The 25,769-nt window shown below is 39.3% G+C and overlaps 1 protein-coding gene across 4 annotated transcripts in view; it reads left to right on the top strand.

Moving 5' to 3' along the window:
• The window catches only part of MYO6 (myosin VI), a 118,947-nt gene that overhangs the window by 7,873 nt on the left and 85,305 nt on the right, over nucleotides 1-25,769 (top strand). The window lies entirely within an intron of this gene.

The raw sequence follows: 25,769 nt of genomic DNA, 5'->3' as shown, positions 1-25,769 counted from the left end.
AATGAGGCAAGTCAATTTTTTTAACCAAACTTTCCTCCTCTCTCCCCACACTTGGGAAATTTGACTTAAAATCATCCTAGAAATATTTCAAATATTTAAATATATGCATAAATGAATAAAGAAATACTTTAGGATCCATTCTTTGATATATTTATTAGCAATGCTCTCTCTCTCTCTCTCTCTCTCTCTCTCTCTCTCTCTCACACACACACACACACACACTGTGTGTGTGTGTGTGTATTTGGATTACTAACAAAGAGTTAAAGGTGGACTAGGATAGCTATTTTGGTGTGTGTGTGTATTTGGATTACTAACAAAGAGTTAAAGGTGGACTAGGATAGCTATTTTGGTGTGTGTGTGTGTATTTGGATTACTAACAAAGAGTTAAAGGTGGACTAGGATAGCTATTTTGAACTAATTAGCTAATTAGATTTCTTCCTCCCATATTTGGGCCGACAGGGTGCATCAAAAAACACTCACTACATTTATTTTTATAAAAATAAAAATAATTCGACTCGAAGCACGAAGCTGAAAACACTAGCCTGAAGATGACGAATGGGACTTCGTCAAAACGTCGCCAAGACACTTCCAATTTTACATGGGAGAAAACCCGAATAACCAAAGATATATACACACACACACACACACACACACACACAGAGAGAGAGAGAGAGAGAGAGAGAGAGAGAGAGAGAGAGAGAGAGAGAGAGAGGAAAGTTTTGTTAAAAAAAATGACTTGCCTCATTTAAGAAGGGTTTACATACTTCCGTTTTTAAGAGCTTAGAGTTGACAAAAACTTTATTGAAACAGGCCTAGTCGCAGACTATTCGTTCTTTTTTGAGCAGCTTGGAAACACATTGTTTATTTAGGTGCTTTGTGTGAACATCATAACCTGGGATTTGATCACCATTTTTGTGCACTGTCTGCAACAAGCTTCCTGTTTGGTGTAAGTGGAAAAAAATGAGTAGTAAATGTGCATCTGGTTGTTAAGTGATATTAACATCAGTCACAGTTCTCATTTCTTATAATTCTTATCCTGTATTATGGTATATAGGAATTTTCTCTCATTTCAGAGTTAGGGCAGTGAAACTGAAAGCGATGTGTGATAGAGTTCATTCAACTGTAACATTCATTCATTGGCTGAGCTGTAATAAGGTTTCTTTAATCCTGACAGTTATATGTGTTGAGCCATTCTGGTTTGTAAACATTGTGGTGGCTTGGTGTGCTGTGCAAATTTAGGCTCTAGCAGTTTTTGATGGTGTGTTGGTTTCTCCAGTAGCCAATCTTAATTTACTGTATTATCTCCTAGCTCTTAATAAGAATTCATTATAGAACCACGAATAAGGGGACTTAATATTGGTAAATGTGCATTTGATTTTGGTTTGAATATTTGAAAGTTGGCATTGCTTATACTTTTCACTTGAAACAGTCAGCAGACTTCCCTTTGGGGCAGTTGTGTTGATCTATGCCATGCCCTTATTTTGGTGTAAAATTTCATACTCAGCAGACAAGGGTCTGTTGAAGATATTCAGTAACAAATTTAGGTCAGGGATCAAAGACAAAAAAACAATCCTAATTCCTTCATAGCAAAACAGCATGGTTTGAATGTAAATCAAGCTTTTCCTGCCTAGTGACTAGTGTGGGGCCAGGTTGACTGGCAATTCTGGAAACTGTAATTCCCAATACATCCAGAAGAAATGTTTTGAATTTTTTTTTATACGGAGAGCGGCCCTGTAAATGTACTGCATTTTACAGCATTTTTCTTTTTTTGTATGTGTGACATTGCATTGCCATCTTATTTACTGATTTAGCAAATCTTTGGCTCAGTCTGCCAAGTATATTCTCCCACCCCCATTCAATAGTGTCCTATTCTTGGAAGCTACCTGGAAAAGTCCCTGAAGTTTCCTTGGAAAGTTTTTTCTTTTTTCCGAAGTAGTTTGCCCTTGCATACTTTCTAGAGCTGAAAAAAAGTGATTGGTCCAAAATCATCCAGCTGGCTTTGTGCCTAAGGCGGGAGAACCTCATGATCTCCCTGTTTCTAGCCTGATGCCCTAATTACCAGCCCAAACTGTCTTTCCAAGGGTAATAAGTCAGGTTATATGGCTGTGTTAATAGGGTCTGATAGTGGTCATGGTACAAATTTAATGCCAATTGTTTCAGCAGTTGACAGTCTACTGCTGCCTCCTTCTTTTAATGCTTGTGATGCTTGATAATTTCTGCTAGTAGCTGTTTCTTAGCTTATCTGGTTATTCATTTTCCTTTCCCACTTTTATTTGTTGCTAGAATTACATTTTGCCTTTTTGTTCAGGAGCCCCAGGCAGATGATACAAAACAGCTTATCCAGTTTCCCTCTGCAAGGTAGAATGGGCTGACAGACACTGACTGGCAGAAAGGCACCCAGGGAACGTCCCAAAGTCCTAGTCCAGCTCTTTAACTTCAATATCCATTATAGCACATACTAATCCAGGTTCCTTCTTCGGGGCCTCAAAGATAGGAAAGTGATACTTTGGCCTGGTAAATTTTTAATGAAAGCTGACTAATAGGAGTGGAGAGGAAACTAATGGACAAATAAAAATGTTGAGTTCTCCTGGTGTATTGAATTTGACATGGATTAATTTATTGCATTTTCAACATGAAATGCCACTAGGAATTGCACATAAGTGGGTTTTTACTAGAGTAAAATTTCAGCAATAAATTTGGGCCAAAATAGCTCTGTTTTTACATACTATTTATGACAGGTAATGGATTATTAAGGAAAAGAGGTACACTGAAACTGCCCTGCTTCTACTGGGTAGAATTACTGAGTAGCATGCATTAATATTTTTGTGAATTCTTTTGTACACATGTGCTTTAATGCCGGGGCAGAGTCTAAAAATAAAGTAATGCATCTTCAAGGCGCTAAGGAGGCCAGCTCATATGGTTTCTTTGCCCATTCCTGAATGCAGCTCACTCATGATTTGCACCATGTTGGTCCTTAAAGGTCTGTTTGCATCTCAGGGTTACTCTGTGGCCAGTTAAGCCCAAGAACAGCTTTTGCTGCCCTGCCCTGGAAATGTTTCCTCTCCCTTAGCAACCTAGAACTAAGGAGAAATTTCCTAACAATGAGAACAATTAATCAGTGGAATGGCTTGCCTTCAGAAATTGTGGGTTCTCCATCACTGGAGACTTTTAAGAAGAGATTGCACGGCCACTTGCCTGGAATGGTATAGGCCATAGGGTCTCCTGCTTTAGCAGGGGTTTGAACTACTAAAAGATCTCCAAGGTCCCTTCCAACTCTTGATCTGTTCTGTTCTGTTCCTTATGCCCAATCTTGAGATATCAGTAGGGCAACCCAGTGCAAATCAGTATGCATGGAGGTGAAGAATGGCCTCAGTTGTTGCAGCCTCCTGATGGTGCTCCTATTGATCCATGCACTGTTTTCTCCTTCCACATTCCGCGCTCCCTGCGCATTCTAACTGCTGCTCATTCCTCCTTATAGCAGAAGCCAACCAACTGATCTGGAATGGCTCCTTGAGGTGACTTCTGCATTGGGGAGTGACTGTTCTCCGAGTTGCTCCAACACTGCTGTTTTGGGTCTATAATAGCATCCTAGTTCTTCGTTTTCATTTCAACCACATTCTGACTCTCAAAATTTTGATTCCTTTCTATCAGCCTTGGATATGAGTGGTACATATACATTGTGGGGTATGTTTCCATGGGAATGAGCAATAACAAAAAGAAAAAAAAAGGACACCATGATTTGCTGCAATAATTACTAGCCCTAATGTCAACGCTGATAATTCATTCTCAGATGTCTTTACTCATGCAATTTTGTACACAGTCAAATGGTTAATAATTTGGTGACTTTGGATAAATCACTGCAGTCATTGCAAGAAGAATGTATAGAGAAAGGATTCAAGGGCATAATTAGTTAAATTCTGCTTTAAAACTTTAGCCAGCATGGCTCTTGCCAAAGTGGCAAAGGATGATAACTGAAGTCCAATTGATTTACAGTAGGATAGGTCAACAATAGTTAATATAATTTATACCCCAAAGAGTTTACTGCTGTGCATTGGATTGGATAAAAGTAATGCCTCAGTCCTTCTAGGAGACCATCCTAGAAAGATGGAGCTGGAGGATCCTTACATTTTGTGTCATAGTTGATAAATAAAATACTATGCAGTTCTTCACCTCCCAAACATCTATGCATGACGTTGTGCAACTTGATGTTTTTTCATTTTTTCTTTGACCCTTCCCACAAGATTCCCTCAGAATTCTTTTATAAATCCAATATGGAAAAATTATCCAAGTATTTCTTTTGATTTATTTATTGTATATCCCTTTTAATTATTAAGACATCAGCCGGTTTCTTTTGTATCTTCAGTGTAACATCTTTTTCCATGTCATTTTTTCTTTCCTTTTTCTTTTCTCCTATAATATTGTTTTTAGACACACTCTCTCTATAGAGGCAGACTTTTCTATTGACACGATTAAAATGAACTTTTGACTCCATTGTTCAAAAATATCCTTCAATATTGTCCAATGTGTTTCCTTTCTGCATGGGAAATACAATAAATAGACTGTTAATAGAAGGTTTTGAAGTTTTAGCTGTTGGTTTTACCTGTGAACTATGTTTCCATATAGTAGATAGATGTCAGGCTAACTGGGTTGGGTAAATATTGTTCTAGAAATTTATAAATCGTGTGCCTGTTTCACAAGGAGGAAGGAATTGTTATCTTTGAAGTATATGTACTAGAATTCAACTGGGGGAGAATGTATGTATATGTCTGTTTTATTTATTTTATGCACTCTTTTTTGTGTATCTTGCTTAGTTGTTTTTTGTTTTGTATATATTTTTTGGAGTTTGTATTTAAATGTTTTAAATAAAAATTAAAAAAATGTGAAAAATATGTCCAATGTTTTGCTTCATTCTGCAATTTTAAGGCAAGTTTACCTGCTCTAATTGTAAACTTTGGTTTTCTCTAGTTCCCCCTAGTGTCCAATCTTTAAAAATCTTATTGTTTCATATTTCTGTAAATAATGAAAACAAAAGCAGAGGGCAGTGGATTTTGCTTTTCTAACAGGTTTTGCATATCACCTGGCAAACTCTTTCTAAAATTCAGGACGTTTTCAAATAGGGTTTCTAATACAGCAGCAGTAGACTAACTAGTAAAAGAAAAGGGGTCTTGTATGTATCTTTTGTAAATACCAACACAGAAAAGAAACTGGTGTATTTTTTTTTTAAAAAAACAGGCTTTTTAATGGCCAACTCCATTTACTTGGATTTTATTTCATTTGGAAGCAGATATATAGAGCACTGGGCTCTGGATTGTTGAATAAGTGTTATCAGGATTCTCTGAACAAACTAATTCTGGGAATATATAGAAAAGGTAATTTCTATGCAAAATAGCCACTTCAGTTCTTTTTATTTATATTGAATATATAGAATTCTTCCCTATCTAATTATGGTTTTTGCTGAATATAGTTAATTCTTCAGATGAATTAACAGCCTGCTGCTTAGGCAAGGCTTTTGATCGAACTTTTCCTGTTATATTGTATATTGTGGTGGTCCTATTAGAGGATGGTGCCTGTGAGGGTTTTGTTAATTTGTTTTATTGTGGCCCATTTTGGCACTTCTTCTAGTGAAAGGCATTTTAAGCATAAAAATCAATAAGTGTTTGTGATAGTGTTATTCACACCATGGTTATACTAATCTAACACATATGGGAAGCAAATGTGATTTGAGAATACTCGCCTTCTAGTTTATGGTGATCTATTAGCATGGCAATTTAGATTCCTCATTGTCAGGCTGGGACTGAGAGTTGGCCATGAATAATACAAAAAATCTGGTGGAACATTTCTGCTATTGCCCTGGCTTTTCCCCTAAATACCAGCAGAAAGTAACTTTTCAAGCAGAAAACAACAGTGAAATAATTCTGGGTTCCTTCTGAATCTTGATCAGTGTGATTTGTTTTATTATACTGATCTATTTACACTTAATACTTTATTTATATTTACATTCATATTTGTGCCTCAAAGAAGTGGACATAAAGACAAAAGTCCACCTCTGAGTAAGTATAGTTTAAAAGCCTCTTATATTTCCTGTATCTCATGAAGAAAAGCATTGGATTCCTACCGGTATAACAATGAAATTACAATATAAAAGAAAAAAAAAGACCTATATTATTCTGGAGAATAATCCAAATCTTACAGACATGTAATTATGTTCTTTTTATAGAATCTTCCTTTATGAGACAGAGTAAAGCTGGAATTGTAAAGTTAACAGATTTCCTTGTACATACAAGGAAAATGAGTGATCTCATCTAAGTGACTATTTTGGCAAAGTCTGGTGTTGCTATGTAGATAATGCTTTTTCATATATTTTTATTTCCAGACTGGGAATAGTTGCTTAATATATTATCCAGATACTGTGCCATATGTTTGTGCAATTGGGATAATAGTGTGACAGTTTGCATACAACAGACTATATTTGTTTTAGCAGGGGAGTACTTGATTGTGTTATGCATAATGAGAGAAGAAGTGTTGTAAGTACACAACTCATTTACATAACGTTGAATGGGGGAGCAGATGGATGGGGCAGAATTAAGAGTTTGGGGAAATTTTTTAACAGGATAGGGAGGATTGAAATCATGGAGTAAAGTAGGCAGAACAGAATCATTGTGTAGCTAGATTGTTCTTCTCTTGTATATCTAAAAGGCAGAGGGTATCCTTTTTAAAAATACACATTTTAAAAAAAATAGTTCAAGAATTTTATACTAATATTTGGCAGTTTTTCCAGCAAAACTGAGCAGTACAATCACGAGAGCTTTTGGTATTTCCAGTTGCCTACTGTGTTGCTAAACTATGACTTGATGCTGCAGGTGACTTAATTTAACAGAGAGCCAGATAGCTATATTTTAAATACATTTTTTTAGATTGACTATTTAGTTAACAAAATAGTCACTTTAGTTTTGTTACTGTACATCAGGAGGAAATCTTCCATAACCTGGGCCAGATGTAAGAACTATAGATTCCAGAATTCTTAGCAACAATTTATTGGCTTCAGAATTCTTGATGTAAAAGTCCAACATCTGGAGGACATCCAGGCTGGAAAAGTTGGATATAAACCATTACTTGGTCTTTTCCCAGCCAGTTGTCTTTCACATGTACTGGTTTATAATCTCATCATTTTCAACCAGAATAAAGTGAATGATGTGTTAGAAATGGTAGATTTGTATGTATAATATTTTATTTTCTCTTTGCTCGTCTATCCAGCTGCACTTAAAAGGAAGCAAATTAGTTTTAGATATAAAGCTGTTCTATGAAGCAGTAGAAAGAATATCAAAATTAATGAAGAAGAACAGGCTTTGTAATCTTCAGATGTGCGCTTTAGTCTTTTTATTCCTAATTCCAATGATACAGGAAGACATACTACATGTTAAAATCTTCCTGGTAAAGGAAGACATACATGTTAATTCCAAGCAAAATATATAATATGATTAGCTGATTAATTTAACAGTATCTAACCAGGTTATTTACAAATAAGTAGGAAACAGCCTGAACATGTTAATTATAGTTTTGCAACATCTTTTAATGGCACATAAGACTAGCATGATGTAGAGTCATAAACACTCATTTAAGAAAGAGATGATTAAAATATCCTATAGGATTTCCTCTTCTTAGAATGAACTTCAAAATTTGAGAACCAAGGTGAATGCAACACAATTACTTTTTAACATTTTACCTTGAGAAAGTTTTCCACAACAGTTTTCTAATATATAATCTTGTTCTCTTGGCACATGAAAAGACTGCATCAGCTCATAGCCCTTGAAGTACTGGCTTATTTTAGAATTAGTAGCCTCATATATCTTGGAATATTGATGGCTTGATGGCTATATATAGCAGAAGATTGTGATTGATGAGCCGCACACCAGGAAAGTTTGTCCTTTGTTGGAAAGTGTCAGACAAATGCTAACTGCTAATTATTGTTCTGATAAATTCATGAGTGTAAAATAATTACCTTTTTACCTATGCTTATCTATTCCAAGAGAGGGTGTGGACATTTAGTTGTTATGTTATGAATCACAATGAAGTGTGGGTAGAAACTCTAGAATTACTTCTATGATGTAAACAACATTTCCTCAGAATACCTACCTCATGTTAGCAGACTTGTTTCGGTGTTTTATTGTCCAAGAAAGCCTTACTATTGACATAGGTTAATTCTGTTTATCACAGTACATAATTTATAGTTTTGCCTTCATTGTGATTCTCTCATTTGTCACCTCAATCAATTACATAAATAGTTCTCAAAGGAAGCTGAGAATTTGTTGACTATGTATCTAAAATAAAATAAAATGTTTTCAGATGTTTTGAAGGAAAAGATTGGTAGATGTGGTCAGGGAAATGTGACCACAGAAAAGGCCAGTTTAAAACAAGTTTAACTCTTTTAAGGTGGTTTACATATAAATCGCAGAGATGCTTCAGTAGCTGACAGCACTTGATCTAACCATCTTTTGAAGAAAGACTTTAGAATTATTGCCTTTTCCTCTGCAAAGTGTAAAAATGAAGACGTTCAGATAGAAAAGACAATAGAAGAATTAGAAACCATTGTGCATCTTGCTGATTTTAAAAGTATATTGCCATGATGATGATATTTTAATGTATATTTTGAATAAACAATCTTCCCTAATCATTAACTGTCAGTTAAAGGAATAAGTCTACAAATGTAGTTATCTGCTGCTGATTGCCCACCTGAAGTGAAACAGATCAAAAAGAACTTTAGGTTTCACTTATTGCTGTGTTAAGAGATGTTTTTTTTTTTTTAATCTGCTCATGTTATAATGCCTGAATTCAATTTCTCTTTTAAAACTGAATTTGGAAGATGCTCAAGGTTAGAAACTGATTTTCATTGTTTCATAATGAATCTCAAAAGCCAGTGTGTACAAGTGCATTTGGGAGAATTAGTCCATGGTGATCTTAGTAATGGCTAGCTAACCGGCCCAACTAAGCTTTGTTCAGTTAGGTATTAATGGGAACCTTTTGACATCCATCTGATAATTGTTTTCATATACTTTGTGAGGAATACTTGTGTGACATGGAATAAACTGCAGAAGTAGCTGAAATGGCTTCTATCACATTGTTGCTGCTAAAGGTTGTTTAATTCAGTTTGTTCCATGTGGTAACCATTATTTCTTTCAATATTTTTGAGGTTGTACATACAATATGCTTTCCTGTCCTCTCTCATACCAGTTAAAAAAATACTATCTTCGTAATATCTAAAAGAAATCCTTACATTTTTATTATCTCCTTTTTTTGGTTTGTCGACACCATACCCCTTTGTAATGTCTTTAAGTATACATGTTTTCAAAGAGTGTCTATGGGTGAAAAGTTTATTTAGTGACTGAAGCCATCTGTTGAACAAATAACCATGGCAAATATCAGAAACTAAAGTTAGCATCAAGTTCTAAGGATAGTTCTTCCATACAGGTTTGCATTATGTGCTTGTTTTGTTAACTGAACAAGCAAGGAAACTAGTTGTGGCATATACAAATCCTAGTTTACTGTTCTTAAATGAAAGCAGATGAAAAAATGCAGTCATCTAATAAACATAGATTTTAATTGCCTGGTTGCAAAATGAGGCAATTTTATTCCTGTAAGTAATTCTCTAAAGACCATTGTCACACCAGGGAGGAAACACCTACCAGGCTTTTCAAAATTGTAATCTACCTCATGCTGCACTACTATTATTGTTAGATTGCGAGTACTACTTTGGTTCATGATGATAAATTGATGTAGCTCTTTATGAGATGTGTACAGTGCTTAGTGACATTTTCCTTAATGTGTTGGTTAAAAGAAAAGTCCGTTTCAATCCAGATGGCTACACATTAGCCAACTGCTTTAGATGTGGGCAAAGGTCAAAAAATCCATGCAGCAGTTAATAAAACATGCACATATACATTTCTTGCCTTTATTTCTAATTCTACACATCTCTCAACTCACAATGGTGACTTCTAAGATTAGATTTTACACATGTGCTCTCAGTTACTCAGTTAAGCAAACTCAGCAATTGGACCGGAACATCGTTAATTTCTTAAGAGTGTCTAGGTTAAAAAAAAAAAAAACTGTTGAAGGGGTAAAAGCATTTGTTTCTATTTTTTTTTTATTTGAGTGCTTTACCTTTTTTCTAGTTTATATCCCTTGTCTTTCACCTCTCAAAGACACAATTCATGATTCAGAATCCAGCCCTTTCTGTCCCCCCATTGTGCCATGGAAAAATCAGCATTTTGGGGATAAATGTCTTTCTTATCTCAGTTTTTGACACATTGAAGATGAGCACATTCAGAATTTGATGAGAGTTGTTTCATAAGGGCATATGATTGAAAGAAATACTTCAATTAGTCAGAGACTAATGAAAGGGGTACAGTTTTTAATTGGGAACTTCTTTTTTTGAAAAACTTTAAATTCCTTTCGGCTGACCAGTCATCTGTACCTAGTGGATCTGAATTTGCATAATTATGATGGTTCTTGGGTGTGTATGAAACAGAAAGAGAGAGCCCTCATGTTTTCAGTTAACTCAAAGGCAAAAACAGTGAGTTTTTAACACAAACCTGTCTACCTATCTGTCTTTTGTAGAATGTTATTTTGGTGTGCTTCCCTAGCAATGGCTACCCATTGTATTTATACAGTATTTGCATAATGAATTCTGGCAAGAATTTATAATATCTTTACTGAGGCCTTAGCTGGCACAAAACTGGGAGACCTATGCACATTAAATTGAAATGACAGCAGAATTGTTTAAGCAGAATTTTTAAGGCTTGATGTTTCATAGCTAATAACCAGATTTTTTTCTCTTGAGAAACTGAGAAATATGCTGAGCCCAAAGATGCCTGCCAGCCTGTGATGACAAACGTCAAATGGAACTTGTTGAATGTAATGCAGTACAATCTTTTTAATGTTATGTTACAGATGTTAAAATGGCAAAGGTAGCAATTTGCAAAATTATATGTACCAAGCTTTGGGAGGGAATGGATCCTTGTGGTATTATAAAAGTCTGTTTGTGCGTTACCTCCTAAAATATGCAAACATACTCAATTTTGGGGGAGTGATTAATTTTAGGGTTTTCTTTGCTTAAAATATTTTTAACTGCATTTAATTAAGTACAAATGGGGAGGGGAGTAAATTGCTTCAGAAGACCAAATCCCTAGAGCATTTAGAAAGATGTGTCAATGCCATGAAAAATAATTATATGACATTTAAAAAAATGTTTGCTATTAGAATTGCAAATCTTAGATTAACAAAATCTTGCTTTTCCATTGCCACAATTAGTATCATTCAGTCATGCTATTTATGAAAAACAAATAATACGTTCAAGTACCTTGGATGACAATGTTTGATTGAATAGTATACGGTATGAAAGATCATTGATTAATTGCCTCGTTTAGAGGTGAATTAAAATGTAAACCCTTGCATGTCTATAGTATTTATTTATTTGTTTAACTAATACATTTCTATTCTGGTGCATATTCAAGACAACTAACACAGTTTAAAAATACAATACAAAAATAAAATAATATTAAAAATAACAATAAAATAAGGGCTTTAATCACTGAGCAGTTGAAAGGTTGGTGAAACAGATTTGATCCTTATAGCTTTGCTGCACAATGAAATGGGGTGAAATGCAGTTTCTCAGAGAGTGTTGAGTAGTCTGGTCCAAAGCAGGAAAAAGGCAGAGAGGCCCCTTTGACATTTACAGCTGGATAGATGTATGAAAACAACAATATCACAATGCTGAGCTGCTACATGAGCAATGAAACTGCACCAGATGCTTTGAAAACAAACAAGATTGTCAGAGTGGATAATTTTAGAAATAAAGATTTTTGTGCAATTTCCTTTCCCTCAATAGTTCATCAGCCTGAAAAGTAGAAATGTTTATCCTCTGGATGAAAGAAAGTGAGAGCTTTTAGTTAATGCAGGTTGAGAATCTAGCAGAACAAGAGGAGAAATATTTTTGCTTGAACTTTCTTTCCTGTGTTGCCTAATAATAGGCACAATGTGTCATGTGGAGGAAATCAGGAATCTGGGCAGTTCAAATGAATATATAGGTTTGTTGTATGCTAAAGCTCTCTACAAGAATCTGAACTACTAATGGTCAAAGCCAATTGGCGGTAGATAAGAGTCAATGCAATTTAAGATGGGCTGGACTTAACTTTCTTGTGGGCATGAAGGGACTGGAGACTGATGTCCCCTTCCTTAAATTCAGCCTGGACCTCTCCTACACCAGGGCTTTTTAACCGGTGGTATGTGTACCACCAGTGGTACTTTGGCACATGGCAGGTGGTATGCAACCCTCCTAGACATGTGTAGTGGAGGAGGGGAATGAGCTGAAGCAACCCAAGCCTGAGGGAGAGGCAGCTGGAGCTGCAGGACTGTCAGGGCTTGGCAGAAGCCCCAGGAGTGCTGCAGGGCTCCAGATGATTGGCGCTTCCTGAAGCAGTGCATAGCTGGAGGTGAACTGAAGAAAAGGAGGGGAGGAGAGGAAAGGATATAAAAAGTGATTTTGGTGGAAAAGGGAAAAAAAAGAGAAGGGGACAGAAGAAGCTGTGGAAGGGGAGCTCAGCAGGCAGGGAGGAAAAAGAGACAGGGAAGAAGAAGCTGTTGCTGGAAGAAAAGGTCTCCTGGTTAATTTTCTCCAGCCAAGAGAACACAATCAGTGCTGATGAAATGAAAAGCCAGGAGACAAGCATGTTAGAAAGGAGGTTGGTTTATTTCAGAAGCCAGTGGGTTCCTGGTCAACTGGCAGCTTGTGTCAGAATCCAATTATATTTCATCTTTAATTATCAAATATAGAAAACCCCAATTCTGCCTTCTCTGGATTCTGCCATAAGAGGGAGAGAAGGGGGAGAACAAAGGGGCTTTATGGCCCTCATTTCCTTCAGTATACTTCTAAGGAACTGAATGTGTTTATTGCAACCTCAAAGAGTTTGAATGTGGTTAGCACCAAAAGACCTTATCATAACAAAGGAGGCTATTTACCTTTCATGTAGTTTATCTGAAGTCTCCATCCAGACGGAAGAAAGGAGAAAAGGGGTGGGATTGTGATGCCTGAAACTATCACTGGAAGGGGGGGGTGATTGGGTGGGACTACTGGGGAACCCCTTAAAACCTCGAATGGGAGAGCTTGAACCCCAAGTCCTGTCTAGAACGCCTGCAACCATTTTCTCTTAATAAAGGATCCCTGTTGGAAGAATTATTCCAAGAGTTCTGTCTTCTTAAGATGCAAAGTGGGGTGGGTCCTTACATTAGACAGGACTTGCAAAATTAATCCACCTGGAAGGGAGACCCTTGCCGGGGGATTTTGCAAAAATTTACCATGTCAGACAATGGAGCAAGAGAGGGGGGAAACTCCCTGGAAAGAGAGCCGCTGACCAAATTGGAACCTTGTCAGATGTTGGGATCCGAGAGGTCGGATTCCTCAGGAGAAGAAGTGGTGGAGACACGGGACCACAAGCCTCGCTGGTCAATGGGCGTTGGAAAGAAAAGTGAGTGGGGAAAGGAATCAAGAAAGGTGACCCTGAGACGGGGGACCAAGCAACCAGAATGGAAGCAGGAGATGGAGAAATCCCTGCACGCAAGTGAAGAGGGAGAAAGCTGGGCACTGTACTCAGACTGGATCCTAGAGAAAGCTATTGACCTGATGAAGAGAACTCTCAGCTCCCTAGGAGAGGAGAATCCTGAGCCCTACGGCCGCCCCAGCTCCTGGAGCCGCAAAGGGAGAGACACCGAGGGGGACGTGGAACCTGCAACCCCGGGGACATCTGCTGATCCAGTAGTCCCCACCCCCTACCGGACCACAGATGGCAATCTGGACAGAAGACACTACCACCAACAACGGAGGCACCAATCCATTCCAAGACATCCGCCGTTGGAGGTGAAATTCAAAGGGGAGCCAACACGCTTGGAGTTTTTCCTAACCCAAGTCCTCAGCTACATGGAGGAATACGGGCAGGACATTCCCAGCGACAAAGCCCGCATCCGGATCGTGCAATCTGCCCTGGATGGACCGGCTGCAGATTGGGTGGTGAACTTGCATGACTCCAATGCCCCAGAACTCAGTAACTTCAACCGTTTCATGTCCTCTTTGAGAAGACGATTTGAAGACCCCATGGCTGATCGCAAAGCCCATGAAAGGATAAAAACGATGAGGCAAGGCAAATGCCCGGTGGCTGAATATACACAAGAATTCTGGGCCATTGCCAGCAAACTGAATTGGCCAGAAGACATCCTCCTTAGCCATTTCAAAGACGGACTAAATTATGATCTATATGACGCTTGCCTGCCCCGAGGGGACCCACACCAACTTGAGGAATGGTACATCTTGGCAGAGGAAGCAGAGATCGACATATTGAAGAGACACCGCCGAGGAAAACAATGGATCCGCCCCCTGAGCTGACACACGAACCGGTGAAATCATATAGATCATATGTGTGTGTGTGTGTGTGTGTGTGTGTGTGAGAGAGAGAGAGAGAGAGAGAGAGAGAGTGTTTGTGTATGTGTGTGTGTGTATACACACACACACACACAGACATACACACACACACGTTAAAAATAAAAGTAAAAATATGACTCTTGGGAATATCCATACTATTAAAACAATGATCACCGAGAGAATGCTTTAAGAGAATAAAATTACATACACACACAGGTAAAAAAAGGATATATGCAGTGTTATCTTCATTTTAGATGTCAAAAGGGTCTCTCTCTGTCTCTCTCCCTCCCTCCCTCTCTGCCCTTGGTCTGCCACTCCTCTTCCCCCACTCTCTTTCTTTCTCTTTCTTTCCTCTCTCTCCCCCCCTCCCTCTCTCTCTCTCTTTCTCCCCCCCCCAACTGCTGCTCACCTGGCAAGCTTCAAGTTGTTCTCCAACAATCTGAGGGGTAGGCAACCTCGTGTCTTTTATGACTCATGGACTTCAACTCCCAGAATTCCTGAGTCAGCCTAGCTGGGCTAGCTAGCTCTCTCCTGCGCTTCCTGCTTCCTGCTGAGACGCAGCAAAGGGAGGAGCTCCGCCCAGAAAGCTTTTCAGCTCCTCGGAGAACAATGTGAGTGCACTCTCTTTTACACATATACACACACAAAACACACACACACACACACACACACACAAAACACACAGAGAGAGAGAGAGAGAGAGAGAGAGAGAGAGAAGCAGGGAAGCGCAATTGCCTCTCTCTGTCTCTGTCTCTCTCTGCAAAGGCAGAGGAGGCTGGGAGCCACAAGGGAAGGCTCAAAGAGCCGCATGCGGCTCCGGAGCCGCAGGTTGCCGACCTGTGGGTTAGACTGTCCTTTTCAGAGGTCATTTATACAGATGTTAAACATACCGTAAATGCCGGCGTACAAGGCGACCCGGCGTATAAGACGACCCCCGTCCTTATAGCCGGGCCGCATTCCTAGAACGTCGTCTTATACGCCGGAAACTACCAGTATTTCCGGCGTATAAGACGACTCGGCGTATAAGACGACCCCCGTCTTTGGCGCTGATTTCAGCGCTCGCGGAAGTCGCCTTATACGCTGGCATTTATGGTAGTTAGATCAGGTTGAAATGGTTTTAAGAAAACCATGGTGTAATTTCAATACTGGTTGCCTCACCAACTTAAATGTGTTGGATCTGGAAATAAATAGTCTGCCTAACTCATGAGAAAAGCTTCTTGAGTAAATAAATAAATTGTATTTTTTTCAGGCAGTTGACCTTTTTTTTTTACTGTAGGTCTGGTTAAGAGATTATGCATTCTAATTTCAGGGTGTTGTTTGGTGCAACCTACTTAAACATCTGACAGTAGGTAGTTTTGTACAACATTCCTTTGGTTTTAGTGGTTGACTCCGATGAATATTGTTCTCTAAGAATGTCGAAAATAAACAACAGGCTGGTGAAAGTTGTATTTTTTTTCCCAAGGGCCAGTGTACTTTTCAGTATTTTATTAAACTATGATTATTCACAAGGCTGTGACCTTTTCTCTGTCTTTGTTTTGCAAAATAAAGACACTCATTAGTGTTTTGAATAATAGAAGACTTTCTGACTTCAACAGCAGCCTTGCAGCTGCTGTGACTCATAATGCCTCGAGCCCAGAATAAAGATGGGTTTTCAAAAATATTTATAAGAAGATGCAGCATATAGCATCAGATATGTAGACTTTGACATAAAAAAAAAGTTGTGGCCAGCTGCCAAGTCTGACTGAATGCAGATGTTGTTTGAAAAGATTTGTTTTATCACATGATCAGGATAATAGGGTGTTGTGAACTTTTGGGAATGTAGTAAAGGCTTCCACGTTAGCACAAACTAAATTTAAATTCATATTGTGCAGTCCCACATTTTCCATTGATAGTCTTAGTTCTTTTCTGAGATACCCAAATTGCAGGAGGCTGGTGTAGATATGCAGTCTTCTTTGTGTAGCAAAGCAAGCACTGTGTTTTAGTACATTGGTTTATGCAAAATTCAATTTTAAGACGAGAGAATTAAATCCCTTTGTGTTTTGGCAATAGATAACATCAAATTGTTTTTCTATGCAGAATTTCTATATTTAATAGTTTTGGAATAAAACTTTGATCGTGAATGCTGATTGTAGTGATTTAAGTGGTTTTAATATGCAAAGAGTCAATGACTGGATGACACATAATAAAATGTAATATTTTTATGTGGTTTTTTTTTTGCAGTTTTCTTATTGGTTTTGGTGTTTTAATTGTTGTGGACTGCCCAGAATCATATAGATGAGATTGCCAGTTATATAAATTAAATGGATGGACAAACAAACAAACAAACAAGCAACATTTATTTATTTGATGGGAAGGAGGGTTGCTGATAAATAACTAAGAACAGTTTATCATATTTAAACTTTTTGTTTTACTATGCATAATGCATTCTGGACTGGGCCAACGCATCTTGCATGTAGACATTAATGATTACATGTTATCCTTTTTTTAAAAAAAATACCTCCTGAATTTTATGAAGTAGCATGGAAAGAGTATGCAAACTTCATTTTAGAAAACAATCCTAAAGGACATGAACAAATATACGAACAAGACATTCTGGATTAATCAAAGTTGAAAGGAAATGCTGATTCTTCTGATTTGAAGATAGATCCATGGGGTGCAGAGAATGCGTTTTGGATTCCTGAATGGATTCTTTTTGGCACGTCACAGTTGAAAATCTGTCCTTGCTCTGGTTTCTATGATTTTCCTTCAATAGCTAACAAATAGAACTTGCTATAGGAATACCAAGGGAGCATTCATGAAGCACAAGTATTATTTGTTGTTGTTAGTTGCGAAGTCGTGTCCGACCCATTGGGACCCCATGGACAATGTTCCTCCAGGTCTTCCTGTCCTCTATCATCTTCTGGAGTCCATTTAGGCTCACGCCTACTGCTTCAATGACTCCATCCAGCCACCTCATTCTCTGTCATCCCCTTCTTCTGTTGTCCTCAACCTTTCCCAGCATTAGGCTCTTCTCCAGTGAGTCCTTCCTTCTCCTTAGGTGGCCAAAGTATTTGAATTTCAACTTCAGGATCTGGTCTTTTAAAGAGCAGCCAGGGTTGATCTCCACTAGGACTGACTGGTTTACAAGTATTATTAGTCTGCCCTATATCATACCTAGAGCCTCAATCTCATTGAACCACTTAATAGTAAGCTTTCCCACCTATCATAATCAGCCGTGATATATCAGCTGCTGCGAGAGCATAATACTTATACATCTGAGAAGTTTGCAAGATTCTTAAACATAGCTATGACCATTGGAAGCCACTGGATTTGCTCTATAGCCCAGTAAATCCATGTTTTTGCTTTTCCATCTAACCTCTTTCACATTTGTTGACTTCCATATATCTGGCTCTCCCACCAATGTTTGTACAGTACCTGGATACTCTTCCCAGCATTCTGTATTCCCTGATGTTTGACATAACCACATCATATTGGCTTTTGCTATGCATTATACACTGCTGTTTATATGTTTTTATATCTTTCTCTAATTACTATATAAGTTCACTGATTTTTTAAAAAAAATTATATTGGACTATTGCCATCTATTAAATAAGTAGATTTTCTATAGCCCAGTGGTGGTGAACCTATGGCACGCGTGCCAGAGGTGGCACTCAGAGCCCTGTCTGTAGGAACGCATGCCATGCCCCGGAGATGGCGAAGGACTGGCCCCCCCTGCCCTGGCCGAGCCCACCCAGTCTGCCATGACCAACGTGGCCATGCCTACCTGGCACCTGGCGATAAATAAATGGGTTTTGGGTTGCAGTTTGGGCACTGGGTCTCTAAAAGGTTCGCCATCACTGCTAAAGCCCATGCTTTATTTTCCATGATAACAGAGTAGAGCAGGGGTGTTAAACTGCCGGCCCGTGGGCCAGATGCATCATAGTGAAACTGCGCCCACCCCATTGCCAGCAATGGCAAAAAAATAACGATATATCGCGACACATCACATGATGTTGAAAATTTGATACCCCTGGAGTAGAGGATATGTTTCAAAAGCTGTTTTCTGTAGTAAGTCAATGTAGCAAGCTTATCTGATCCAGCGAACAAGTGTAAACCATGTTTGTGTTTTCAGCAACTGTTCTGTCTTGGTTTGGGGAATAGGCGTCTTCCCCATGTCCAGGTTGAGCCTCAATATGCACAGAACTAAATGTCATGCTTAATTCTGGTGTGTTTGTAAGTGAAAGCTTTCCAGAAGCTCAACCCCTTATTCTGTAATTGGTTGTTGACTTTCAGGGATGACTTGGCTGGTATAAATGCTTTGCAGACAAGATAAAAGCCAATTTCAACACAAGATTTGCTTATTGGAGTATGCAGCAATCAGTGCCTATCTAAATGTCAGTGCTTCAGGGATTAGTTTCTAGATTCTCTCTTTCTCTCCCCCTCCCCCCATTCTGAATTGATATATATTTGGTTATGTTCTTTAAAGATCACAGAAGGCAACCGAGGTGGCACAGCAGTTAGAGTGCAGCACTGCAGGCCACTTTAGCTGACTGTGTTCAGCAGGTCAGCGGTTCAAATCTCACCGGCTCAAGGTTGACTCAGCCTTCCATCCTTCCGGGGTAGGTAAAATGAGGACCCAGATTGTTGGGGGCAATGTAATATATATATATATACATTGCTTACTGGTGTACACCGCTTAGAGAGTGCTTGCACTTAAAGCGGTATATAAGTCTCATAAATAAATAATAAATAAATAAATAAACCGGGACTTGTTGACATAATTATTCACTAGTCAAAGAATTTCTGCCCCCTGCTATGATAGCTTTATTCCTAAAAGTAACTGTGTGCACTGGATATCCAAGACTAAGAATCATACTTCTGGACAGAAAATCAGATCCCTACCTTTTTTTTTTTTAAACTTCGATGGGTCGCAATAGCAGGAGTGCATTTCACTGTAATGTCAGTGCAGAAACAGGGCTAGTCTAAGTCAAATTTATGCCTGAAGTGAAAAGCTTAGATAGCAGAACTCTCACCCATGGTGGTAAAAAGTGAAAAATGGCATCCAATAAAATAAAAGGTTCTATATCTAATAAAGAGAGGTGGAAACCTCAAGCCAACCCATCTCATAGAATTGTTGTGAGGAAAAAGAGGAGGAAGAAAGAGTATTATGTACGTTTGCCACCATGAGTTACTTATAAAGTAATAAAGGTGGGATTTTTTTTTTTTTAAAAAAATCAAATCTAATTTAGGATTGTCTTCCCTGACTGGCAGTGTTTCTCTAAAATTCTGCCTGTCATCTTTCTCAGGCCTGTCAGGAAAGTGAATGTGGGATTTTTAGCAGATGCTCTGTCCCCCAAGGAACGATTTTTGCTTTCTAGGAGAATTCCCTTGCTGGTTGACAGGATGTGTTTCCTTAGGAAGTTATGAGATCACATTCGCTATCCCATCCTTGCGGCAGAGAGCCAAAGGCTGATAGGCACAGGTTTGTGGGAACAATATGGATCAACAAAGATGATTAGGGGACTGGAGACTAAAACATATAAGGAGAGACTGCTGGAATTGGGTATATCTAGTTTAATGAAGAGAAGGATGAGGGGGGGGGGACATGATAGCAGTGTTCCAATATTTCAGGGGCTGCCACAAAGAAGAGGGAGTCAAGCTATTCTCCAAAGCGCCTGAAGGCAGGACAAGAAGCAACGGATGGAAACTAATCAAAGAGAGAAGCAACCTAGAACTAAGGAGAAATTTCCTGACAGTTAGAACAATTAATTAGTGGAACAACCTGCCTCCAGAAGCGGTAACACTGGAAGTTTTTAAGAAGAAACTGGACAGCCATTTGTCCGAAATGGTATAGGGTTACTTGCCTGAGCAGGGGGTTGGACTTGATGACCTCCAAGATCCCTTCCAACATTATTATTATTATTATTATTATTATTATTATTATTATTATTATTATTACTACTACTACTACTACTACTACTACTACTACTACTACTACTACTACTACTACTACTATCTAGTTTTCCCCATTCAGCAAGGAAGGGGCTCAGCTTGACTTTCAGCTCTGCAAGTGTCTGTTTATATGCAAGAGAATGGAGTTGCTTGTCTCAGTCTTTTGAAAGAAAAGTCATTTCCTGCACTGGAGGAACTCATTATGTTAATTGCTATTTAAAATGGCTATAATTCTTCATTTCTCCAGATACATAAGGAACAAAAAAAAAAGTAAGATGCAGCTCACACAAAAAGCAGTACTTCTTTGGGTGGTGGCTGCGTCCATTAATTACATTAAAATTAAAACAGTTGCAAAAATAAAATGAATGGAATCTTGCAAGATTGCCAGATCTTCTGCAAATGTATGGAAATTTATCATTTCTATCTAATCTTGAAGTTGTGTTTCTGAAATATTCTGAAAAGCTGGGAGGCTTTTGTGGTGGGGGGGGAGGAATTTCTTGACCCTGGAAAATGAGCACACTAGAATTAAGTTTCATTTTAGCAGATTTGTGTTTATGATCCTATGAGAACAAATGCTAATTGGTTTAACAAACCAGTAGCAGTCCTTGGTTAGCATACAATTTAGTTCATAGTGCCTGGTTTGTATATAATGAGAAAATCCAGAATTGGACAACATGAGACTGAATTCTTGCCTGTTCCTGCTTCTGGTTTTGGGTAATGAAATTGGATATATATGGCCTCCTTTCCTTATATATGAATATGGTCATTAATTTGTTACAAACCAAGACTACTTTAGCTTTGTCTTTTAAATGAGGCATATCATGTTTACCTTGCCAACAAACCACTAGGCAAGAAGAGTGACTTGAGATTTTTGATTCAATTTAGAAAATGTGAATTAAATAGAATGAAAGTATGTACAACATCAGATCGGCATTGGCCTGTTACTCTCAAGCAGACTCTGTATTTTTGTTAAGTTGGCAAGACTATCTCAGCTGTGCAATGTCTGTATCAGCATTTTATTCCTGAGGCATTCCTGCAACTGTTTTTTTTTTTTTCCCCAGTAAAGTTCGCCAACAATAAAACTCAGTTTGGGACGCATTCAACTCAGAAAGAACCAAAGCCTGCCAGAAAAACAAAAGACAACCTTTTAACTTAAACATGTTGATAGAATGGAATGAAATATACATCAATTATGAAAAAAAAAATAGCCGGGGTTCAGAAAAACACGCAAAGTTAGTATGGAATTGCATTTTGATTTTTTTTAAATACTGTCTTTTGTTCTTTTGACAGAACTACAGTATATGTGACTTGCTGATCATAACTCTAAAACTCAGATAGCTTGAAAGAACTTGAAGGCAAAACATTCCCTAGATAGAATGGTTGAGAATTCACTGAACCAGAGAATTAGACTGGGGGAAAAGGTGCTATTACGAGAATGGATGGCTACCATAATCCTTAGTGCTCCATTGAGCTCCCTATAAGGGTGAAATTAAGACAGAAACAGTTACCTAGTTGACTGTAATTCATCCTGTTATTGTCTACATAGTACATGGGGAGCCATTGACTTGTACACATGGTTCTACCTCTTTCCCTTCCCTTTTCTCTATTCATTTTTTTTTCTTTTGCAAAATGAAAATATGTGACAGTTTTTGCAAGAGTGTTTTTCTGATGTGCCAAGTCCCTATGAAGTAGCCTTGTGTAGCACTGGTTAACTGGTAAGGACTCAAATTCATTTTGTACGCTCACAGGCAGAATGCCCTTTAAACCAGCGGTCCCCAATCTTTCCAGTTTTGCGGACCGGTGGGGGGGGGAGAGGGGATGGTTCTCTGCGAGTGGTGGGTATGCACATGTCCGTGTGCTCCCCCGCAGCTTGTGCAAAGGGAGCTGCACGCATGTGCATGCTCACCTGCCCTTCTGCAGCCCAATTTCAAACAGGCCACGGCTCGGGGATTGGGGATTGGGGACCCCTGCTTTAGCCCACTTGACCTTGTTTTGGAGGCGCTGGTCAAATTGCTGAAATAAAATATCTGAGATAGGTAGATTTGGAATTATTTGATTTTTAGTGAACCTTAGCGACTGAAGAATGGGCTGGTGCCAAGCAGTTCTGATTATGTTCCTTTCCCCTTTTTTTTACTTTAGTTAAATAAAAAGAATAATTGCTTGAAGTTAGTTACAGAGATCCAACAACTCTTGAGCAAAATCTCTATGTTAGTAATTTCCCCCTTCTACTTAAGCTCAATAAGAGAGTCTGTAATTTAAGAACCGTAATATTGATCTACAGTGTGTCATGTATGACAGGATATAATGCAATGTATAATTTAACATTTCTAGTATAATGTTTAAATAAAACAGCAGGTTTATGCCCTTGCTTTATCTTCTATTTATCAAATTAAACACTTCAGGCTAATTTTATCAAAAGTGAGTGGGTTGGAAATAATGATAAATAAATAATATGTCTATGGGAAGCACTCGCATTAAATGTGGAGTGCTTGTGTTTTCCTTCACTTGTGCTGAAAGAAATATATGATTGGGAATATCATTGTTAGAACTAAATTCTCTAAACTTGTTTTATTTTGGTCTTATATATTGGGGTTCTCTTTTTTTGACTGTCCAAAACTTGAAGTAACAAGGATCTCCCAGATTAGTGCATTTGAAAATAACCAAGCTCAGCAAGCACCAAGAACTCCACAATTCAACCCTGGGCTACAAATATTCTCTTTTGTTAAAAACAATCTGTTAAATGAGAGTCAATCTATTTGCTCACGGAGATTGTCTGTCTCCATTGATGTATTTTGATGGGGTAGCATTCCCCCTGAAGGAATATGTCCATGACTTTGGGTCCTCCTGGCTTTGTAGCTCCTAGTACAGTGGTTCTCAACCTTTTTAATGCCGTGACCCCCACCCGGTCGTATGTCGAGGACTACTCAACCGGCCGTAAGTCGAGGACTACCCAACTGGTTGTAAGTTGAGGACTTTCCTTGCCCGGGAGCGCTGCGCATGCGTGGTGCCGCCCCCTGTGCCGGCCGAGGCGTAGTTGGCAAGTGGCAGAGACGGCGCAAGCCGACCACCGGCTGGGCCACCAGCTGGCCCAGCCCAAGGGAGGTAAGGCACCCACCGGGCCCCACGCGCGCCAGCAACCCTCCCTGCGCCCGCCGGCCTCCCACATCCCACCCTTGGCCCTCTTTTACTTACATTTTTAGTAGTTGCTCAGCAGGGAGAGGTGGAAACTTCCAGACAGCTCGCCTTTGCAGCAGACAACTTGCAGCACCATTTGCAGAATGGAAGTTTTGGCAGGCTCAGCAGGGCAGAGACAGCCTGGACAATTCCTATTAGCTTTTGAAAGCCAATAGAATTAGACTCTATTCAAGAGAGTCTATTCTATTGGCTTTCAAAAGCCAATAGAATAAAAGGGAGTAGCACAGCTAAGGAAAAGGGGGAAAAAATGGCGGACTGCGTTGTTTGGCGACCCCCGTGAAATGGTTGTTTGACCCCAAATGGGGTCCCGACCCACAGGTTGAGAACCACTGCTTTATAGCCTAAGAAACTAGGGAGAGTACCTTCTGTGGCCCCACCCACAATCTTGCTGATGGCTAAGATGTCTTTAATCTGACCATTCCCTTAGTCTCTTTCCTTGTTTCCCAAGATCGTTTCCATTTCTCTTATGCACTGAGATTAAGGGTTTAGATCAGTGGTTCTCAACCTTTTTAATGCCGCGACCCCCAACCAGTCGTAAGTCGAGGACTACTCAACCGGTCGTAAGTCGAGGACTACTCAACTGGCGCAGCACCGTTTGCAGAATGGGACTTTTGGTGGGCTCAGCAGGGCAGAGACAGCCTGGACAATTCCTATTGGCTTTTGAAAGCCAATAGAATTAGACTCTATTCAAGAGAGTCTATTCTATTGGCTTTCAAAAGCCAATAGAATAAAAGCGAGTAGCACAGCTAAGGAAAAGTGGAAAGAAAAATGGCGGACTGCGTTGTTTGGCGACCCCCGTGAAGTGGTCGTTCGACCCCAAATGGGGTCCCGACCCACAGGTTGAGAACCATTGGTTTAGATAGAGTCATCAATGCAATGAACATGAATTTGGGTAAACTTTGGGTGGCAGTGAAGGTCAGGGAGACTTAGTGTGCTATGCTATGTGCGTTGTTTGGCGACCCCCGTGAAATGGTCATTCGACCCCAAAGGGGTCCCGACCCACAGGTTGAGAACCGCTGTCCTAGTGAAACAGGAGGTAGAGGTACTGGCTGTTGTGTCAATTATAGCCCAGCTTGAGACGTGGCGATCTTGCTACAGCCTTTCTCATCATTAATTATTGCAATGCACCCTATGTGGAGTTGTCTTTAAAGACCACTCAGAAGCTGCAGTTCAGAGTGCAGTGGCCCCTTTTTAGCTAGCATTTGCCAGTGAGAGCACATGGCACCTGTGTTGCAGGCACTGCATTGGTTACCAGTAGGCTTCCAAATACACTTTAAAGAACTGGTGCTGGCTTATGAAGCAGGTCCATGGACTGACACCTGTCTGTGGCACACCAGAAACCAGTCCATGTAAAAAAGCGAAGCCCCATCCATGGGATGCAGGCAGCACACAAAACCACGCCCCCTCAGGTCTGCAGAAAAACCTTTCTCCATGGAACCGGTCCCTGGTACTCACAAAGTTGGGGGCTGCTGTTATAAAGCCCTTTTATATCTTGTTGCCAAGCAACCCAGAGGACACACTTCTCCATTAGAATCAATTGGGCCAATTCAGTCCAGCTGAGATAAGTGAGCGGTATCCCCCACTTTAGGATGGCGAAGGAACCTGCGTCTCGGAGATGCACTGGAATAGCCTCCCAGTAGGAATAAGGTTGTCTCCCATTTCAGTTTCTTTCTGGAAGCAGCTCGAAATGGAAGCTCTTCCGGAGGGCATTTGGTGATGTCACTTTGGCAGAGGTTTATTGATTGGTCCCTTTTTGTGTTTATATATGTCTCTTATTTTATGTTTTTGCTTTAATCCGAATGGACATTTTAGTTGTAATTGGGCATTCTATATCTGTTAATTTCTGGAAGCCCTTTGGGATTGGAGTGGGGTATAATAAATAATTATTTGTAGTAAAATATATATTATGTAGAACTTGGGGAGGAGGATGGGTGAGAGAGGAAATCCTCTAGCACAAGTTTCTCATTTAATTTTATCTCAGCATAAAGGAATCTTGGCTTCCTCCTTGGACCTGCAATTCATTATCCATTGATGGAAGATTGCTGATGAATTTCAGCTCAATAATATGTTAGTGCTTTATTGAATGTGGACTAGAGGGGATGTGGCTGGGTTTAAAATGAGTGCACCTTGCTTTATTCTTTTAATGCATTTTAGAATTCCCTCTGCCAGGTTTGATTTG

This window comes from Crotalus tigris, unplaced genomic scaffold, assembly GCF_016545835.1.
Source record: "Crotalus tigris isolate CLP2741 ecotype Arizona unplaced genomic scaffold, ASM1654583v1 scf7180000018016.4438896, whole genome shotgun sequence".
In the NCBI taxonomy this organism is placed as follows: Eukaryota; Metazoa; Chordata; class Lepidosauria; order Squamata; family Viperidae; genus Crotalus; species Crotalus tigris.
This window is presented reverse-complemented; position numbering and strand designations above follow the sequence as displayed.